The 7284-nt window shown below is 30.1% G+C and overlaps 1 long non-coding RNA gene across 1 annotated transcript; it reads right to left on the bottom strand.

Moving 5' to 3' along the window:
• Window positions 1-1349: 1349 nt before the first annotated feature.
• Window positions 1350-1947, bottom strand: LOC108910192. Its single transcript, XR_002763068.1, has 2 exons — window positions 1878-1947; window positions 1350-1506 (listed from the first exon to the last, which is right to left on the bottom strand). It is a non-coding gene; the product is annotated as an uncharacterized LOC108910192 (long non-coding RNA).
• Between the last annotated feature and the right edge of the window lie 5337 nt (window positions 1948-7284).

Genomic DNA, 7284 nt, shown 5'->3' with positions numbered 1-7284 from the left:
GGTGTTTTGGAATTACGTCCCTCTGTGGATTGTCAATATCTCGAAAGAGTTGTCAGTCTGTAAATCGTTTTGATTAAATGTTACCCTAAATCCGTGTTGTAGCTCGAGTTTCGAAGGTGAGGTAAATTTGCTGCATACTACTGAAATAAGCAGGCTATAACGAGTTATCAATTTCAAAATATAAATTAAGTTAGTAAAATCAACAATTTATCCAACCTGTAAAAAATATTGCCATTAGAACACTCGTAAATCAGATCCTACACATGGACTATAAAATATGAATTAGCTTGTATTTGAAAATAGTGACACATCTGCTTTTTGTAATACCTATAAATAAATAAATATACCTACCAACCTCTCGATGAAATCAGACGATTACTTAAGTAAATACATGTTACATAACGTGTAACATCCGCTTAACACGCATATGATGTTTATCAAAGCCACATGCAGTGGGGTTATACGGGGGGAAGTTGAAATATTACAGCCAATGTTCATAAAAAATGCGGATAGCGAAATCAGTTTTATGAAATATTGATAGGTACTCCATTTCTTAGATTTTTTCGCATAGAATCCAGTGGCGTACTTATTTGTTTATAATTCTAAAAAGTTTTCGACATACATCAAAGCTAGTTTTTTTCGTGCATTTCTCAAAAATTAAAAAAGTGATTATTGTTTTTTTTCTAAATTAAGAAAAAGAATAGAGCATAACATCTTCCTTTAACTAGACCATGGTTAACTACTATTTCCGTTAAAACAACACACAAAAAAGTAAATACTTGAAATGAACCTAATCAGCTTGTGTTGAGTAATTCCTAGTCTCATATATCCGCAAGAAGATATTTATTTGAAATGAAAAATATATATTTTTGTTTGTAGCAAAAGATATTCTTCATTTAATAGCGCCATAGTTCAAAATAAAACTAAATGCATCATTTCAAATAATTTCCACTTTTGTTTTGAGAAAATCATATTCTCACATTGATTATAATTTATTCAAATAGAGAAAATCTAACAAGCACTTCAATTCTATCATTTACTCAATGTGAATATACCGATATCTTATGTAAATGATATTCGTTTACTTGATCCGAGAAATTTACATGGTTTAGATATAATATTTTATTGGCTCTCTTTAAATTACAGAAAGTATTAATTTGAATAGAAAAAATATTGATATAAGCTAATCGATTATTCTACACAAAGACTTTCCGACTCAGTACGAATTTATGATGTATTTCCAACAAAAAATAAAAGAAATAGCTTTAAGTTGATGGTAATGGTTCCCTTGAAATCAAATAGTGTTTTTAACGAAATAGATGTTTACATCAAATAGATTAAACCAAATGTTCATAGTGATAAGAACATATATTTATAGTATATAATTATATACCTATATTTACATATGTACATAAATACATTTACACTGGATATTTCGATTATTCCAAATTGTTCCAAAATGCCAATATCGCTGTTTGGGAAAGTTCTTTCAAAGTCCAAGTTAATCTGAAAAAAACACTATATGAAACAAAACCAAATAAATCAAACTCAAACAAAGCTTAATGTTATACAGAAAATAGTTAAAACTATACACAACTTAATTTTTGTAAAATGCATAAATGTTAAAGTATTGGGAATATTACAAAACGGGCAAATTTGACTTAGTAAATTTGAATTTTTAATCAAAATGAAGTAGTTTTTCAAATAATAAAAAAGCGACAACTTTTTTATGACAACACTTGGGAAAATTCATATATTAAATATCTTTACAAATGATTTTCCGGATAATTTAAATAACTAGAAGTTGATGGGTTAAAAAGTTAATAATATAAATTTAGGGCGAAAAGTATTATTATTAGAGCAGGATTTGGACTTACCTAAAAATATCTGCACGGTTTCACTAGAAAGTCTCCAATCTGTTACCTAGTAATTGCTCCATACTTGCTTTAACTGGTTGTAAAAAGCTTAATTAAGTACACTTTTATACTCTAACTCTTAAAAAACCGACGTTCTTGCTGTAAACATAAACGCTATTGTACTCTGTAATGCATAGGTATATTTACAACATGCAGTTACTTACCTATGTGCAAAATGCAAATGGCGGCGAATAATGCTAAACTAAACAACGAAACGTTAAGTATGAACAGGGTTGCCACTAGGTCGACACGAAATTACTGACGAAACTTGATTGCATTCCTTACATTTCCTGGCAAAACTTAATTATATTATTACTTGCAATTCCTGGCAATTTAATAGTTTAATCTATTATTTTAGTGATTATTACCTTTGTCTTAACCGTCGTATCCCGTCAGTGTATAAATAGCTATCACTATCACTCTGTAACCTGTAATATTAAACATTAAACAAGGATCGCTGCCGAGTGCCAAGTGTGACAAAATATAATAGTAAAGAAGCATGATACATCGTCATCTAGCGGTGATATCGTGAATCGAAATTCTTAAAACTGATTAAAGTAATCTCTGTGCTCTGTGATGCTTATTTATGATCTTTTAATAACAAATGCAATAATGCAAATGTTGGGGGTTATTTGCAAATCGACATCCCTGAAAATGTTGCTCCCCTGGCAAATTTCTGACGTTAAGTGATTCCTGGCAAATTTACTGGCAGGACTCTTTATTCCTGGCAAATGCCAGTAATTACTGGCAAAACGGCAACCCTGAGTATGAACTGCTGAACAGAAAAGGAAAAGGGAAAAGACGCGAGCTTCAGACAAACGAAACATCTAGAATACGTTGCCTCGGCTAACTTCGCAAAATGCGCCGACGCACTTCATCGTGCCCTCCCACACCTGCATTCAATCTACGCAGTGTCTCACGTAAATGGTTTTACTGGGTGCGCCCGATAAATTTGGAATGAATCAAATTTTATATTTTACGGAATAATAATAATAATAATAACTTCTCATGAATTTTATAAAGTAAATATACATATTTATTTTGAGTGGAAGGTGGCAATTCTTTGCAAGATGCAACCGACATTTTATTAAAACTTCATTTAATTATTTGTTTGTATCAATTTGCTAGATGGTACATACTTGTAAAAGATTCCTTCAGTGTTATATTTTAATTATTATAAATTTGTAAGTTTATTATTGAATAACAAAAAAGTAATACCTAAAGCCGAAAATACCGATTTTGGTCTATTATTATGCTTTTGTATTTTTATATAGAGAGATTATTACTAATAAAGAAAATATTATCAATGTGAATTAATGTAGGTACTTGTTTAATATTTCTATATCAATAATTTATTTGCATCTCGTTGAGGAAATTAGCTATTATTGTTAAAGGAATCATATTATTAGAGAAATAAAAATATCTTTTTAGACTGAAGCTAGTTTCTTTTCATCAAGAAACAAGTGGATGTAAAATAGAGAGCCACGTATTCATTTTAATTTCCCAGATCTATTTCAATTACGCTCTGTTAAATACTCAAATTGAGAATATATTATTTCCAATGAACTAATATTCCAAGAACATCAAGAACTACATTTAAGAAACATCGTTTTTTCAATTTAATGATAGTTTCTTTCCATCAAGAAACAAGTGGATCTAAAATAGTGAGCTTCGTATTCATTTTAATTCCCCAGATCTATTTCAATTAAGCTCTGTTAAATACTCAAACTGAGAATATATTATTCCCAATGAACTAATATTCCAAGAAAATCAAGAACTAAATTGAAGAAACATCATTTTCTTAATTTAATGATATTTTCTCCGTTTGATACTATTGTTTATTTAAAAACTTGAGAAAATCTGCATTCTCTCTTTGAATATTTACTTTTTTGTGTGAATGTAGCTTTGAAAGTCATCCAAATTTCCAAACTTTTCCCAGAAAAACGGCCAATATTTGTGAAAATCTCAGTTTTCTGTCTTTAATAATAACTACTTGCTCTTTTAAAATGAAACTATTTGGAGGTCAACGAGATACAAACTTTTTATTTCACAATTCAACTACAAGTTCTGAGACGTTTCTAAGAGAAGATTGTATATTGCCAGTCAGTGTCTTAATACACTCAATTTTGCTCAATAATGTATCTATTTCTGTCCACACCTAATTGAGTGAAATTTCCACTCTATTAGTATGAGTACAACTGAGTGAAACTATTGCATCAGAAATGCGTGAGTTTTACTCAAACCCGAGTTGCTGCTAACTATCAATTGAGTGAGAGACATTTTTAGGTCTCGATTAAAGGAATTGATGAACTGATCGGACGAATAGATTGCCGTAACCTATATTGTACGTTACAAATACGTAATTATAGATAACAATCTAACTATCCGGTTATTTAACCAAATATTAATCGAGTCTTAATATATTGTCTTTAATTATTGTAATTAAATCACTGCATTTAATAACCAGCTAAACCAATACTTGTCCAACTCCAAAGCACACCATACGCCATACTGCTATCCACCACACCACGATCACTAGATAACCTAATGGGACGATGGGAACAGACAAAGACAATGCATCAGAGTGAAAGTACTCAGTTCTAGTTTCAATATAATCACAAATGAGTAAAATGATCAAACTGCCGAATATCGAGTGAAAGAAAATGTTCTCAATAATTTCACTTAATGGATTAGCACCACTTTCACTCACATCGATTTTTTTTACACTGTTCGATGTTAATGAATTGCAGCTTCAAAATCCTTGAAAGATGAATTCCTTCAATTTAAAATATTAGTAAAATTTGGATTCCCCTCGTATCCTCCTATTTACAAAGAGTCAAACAATTTTATAGCTTTATCCAGGTATTTTGAATGGAGGTGCACAACATAAAAACGCCAGCCTCCAGAGATGTTTACTTCACTGAGATCATTAAATTGTTTATACAGAACGTCGTGTTCAAGTTGTCTCTCGACATAATTACTTACCCTTAAGAGCTCCTCGAGTGGATAGTAACGATCTGGCTTCCTGGAATGTACTAAATGCGTCCGGTTTTGGAAATTTCACACAGCACTGACGTGCGAGTAATATTTTTATTAAAGGAGCATTTTTATTATATTATATCACTTATCATTTTTAGTAATTTTTTACTAAAGATTGTTTCTCGTTTTTCGTTATGATCATACTTGAAAAATATATTTTTATTCAACGTTTTTCTTTCATGTATATGCAACCAGAAAAACACGTCTCGTTTCAGATGCTTATGTTGGGTTGCATAAGGATTACAAACGCGTAGCTTGAAAATGTGACTTATCGATGGCATTGATTGAAATTATGTAATGAATTTTTGGTTATAATATAGGAAATTGTAGGAGGAGTACTGCTTTTGTTGATATATAAACTTCCTAAGCTCGTTAAATAATAACATACATAGTTAAAGTTTAATTAAACCGTAAAAATAGTAGGAACAAGTAACAGTAACAGTTTGAAGTAAAAACCTTGAAATTGTTAAAGATCTGCATATAACTTGATGCATTATTCATATCAGCATAACGTTCCCTAATTTATACCTACCGTTTGCATTGTTTAGATCGATGGTATCAGTAATAATTATTATTGTACCTGGTAATACCTGTTTTACCAAGTATAGCTAATGCAACTGGTTCTAATGTCTTATTCAACACAAAGAAAAAAATATGTAACTAACTGTTGTACAGGGATATCCACATAACAATTTGCACACCTTATATTTTTTGAGCTTCCATCCAAAAAAGAATAGTGAAGGAAATTTTCAAAGAAATGTATAATAAAATTTACAGTAAAATTTCGACATACTGGAAATGAACGTATAGTCCAGTCAATGACCATTTTCCCGTATAATTTTGCCAAACAGCACCGATTTTCATAAAAATTTGGATTTAGGTTCTACTTACCCTCTACTTCAAAGTTGACCTTGTACCAGGAGTTGCTTTTACCCTGGGGGTGGATGCCACCACTTCTCGGGGGTGAAAAATGTTTCATTGAAAAGAATGGGGAATATTTTTTTATAGAACTTTTGTTCTATAAAGTTTTTTCTGAAAGTCAATACTTTTCGACTTATCGCGAGTGGAAGTGTAAAATTTTTAACCAAAAAAAAAACATTTTTTCAGACAGTTTTTCGCGAATAACTCAAAAATTAAGTATTTTATCAAAAAAATCCTTATAAAAATGTAGCTTATAAAAAAAAAACAAAAAGAATGGTGTGTTTATGGTGCCTGTAGACCCAATACAAGCGGAGTAATAGCTTGAAGGTTGGTTCTTATTCGTCAAACGCCAAAATTGAAAGTTTGAACATGAAATAACCAAAAACCAATGCATTTTTCAGGGGATACTCATAGAACCTTTTTTAAAGTGCTTGAAAAAACCTTTATTTTTACTTTTTATAAAAGTCCCTAGCATCAAACCTAAGCGAGTCGTGACGAAAATAAAGTTGGTCCGTATTTTTTTCGGCGACAAAAAACGTGAAAATCACCCCCTAATTACCACCCCAATTGAAAATAATCCTTACCACTTTACAATTTACTTTATTTATGTACGTGTAATTTGGTTTAGAAGTTTGACCGGTTTAAAGTGCTTAGTTTTGAAAAAAGTTGAGCTTGAAGTGATAAGGGAATTTTTGTATTTTTGGAATAAATTATTTTTTCTTCAAAATAACTCAAAAAGTATTAATAATACGCGAAATTTTGTAGAGTACAATACTGTAGATTTTGCTTTTTTGAAAATTTTGTTTTTTTTTCTGTAGGATAAAAATTAAGTAAGATATGGCTGTTTAAAATTTGCATATGTTCGTAAATAGCAACTTGTTCAAGCCCTTTCAGATCAAACCCTTACAAAAATAAGGGCTGAAAGAAAATTTAACTTATTTGATCTTATAGCCCTTGAAAAAAACTACAAAATGGTTTTTTGAAGGGATTGATAGCATAAAAACTAAGCGAGTTACGGGTAAAAAACCAATCACATATTTTTGCAGATATCAGAACACGTATATTGGAAGTATTGATGAATACACATTATAGCTACCTACTATATTTTTGGAATAGAAATAGGAATTTTAGGAATGGAATAGAAAAGGAAGACGAGAGTGAAGATGTTATTTGCAATAAAAAAAAGTTTGTTATAAAAATAAAGAAATTAAAATCCATATAAAAATAAAATTCTTATTTTTTTAGTAGGGTTTTTTTTTTAAGGTTTGATAAAATAAATACATTACATTTTAAATAATAAAAAGATTGTATTATATTTTGGAATAAAAAAATTTTTTTAACATAATTGTTGGATTTTTTTTTGCAAGGGGTGGTTTTTATAAGTGTGGAAACTTATAAATAAATAATT

Source organism: Anoplophora glabripennis, unplaced genomic scaffold (assembly GCF_000390285.2).
Source record: "Anoplophora glabripennis isolate ALB-LARVAE unplaced genomic scaffold, Agla_2.0 scaffold322, whole genome shotgun sequence".
Classification (NCBI taxonomy): Eukaryota; Metazoa; Arthropoda; class Insecta; order Coleoptera; family Cerambycidae; genus Anoplophora; species Anoplophora glabripennis.
This window is presented reverse-complemented; position numbering and strand designations above follow the sequence as displayed.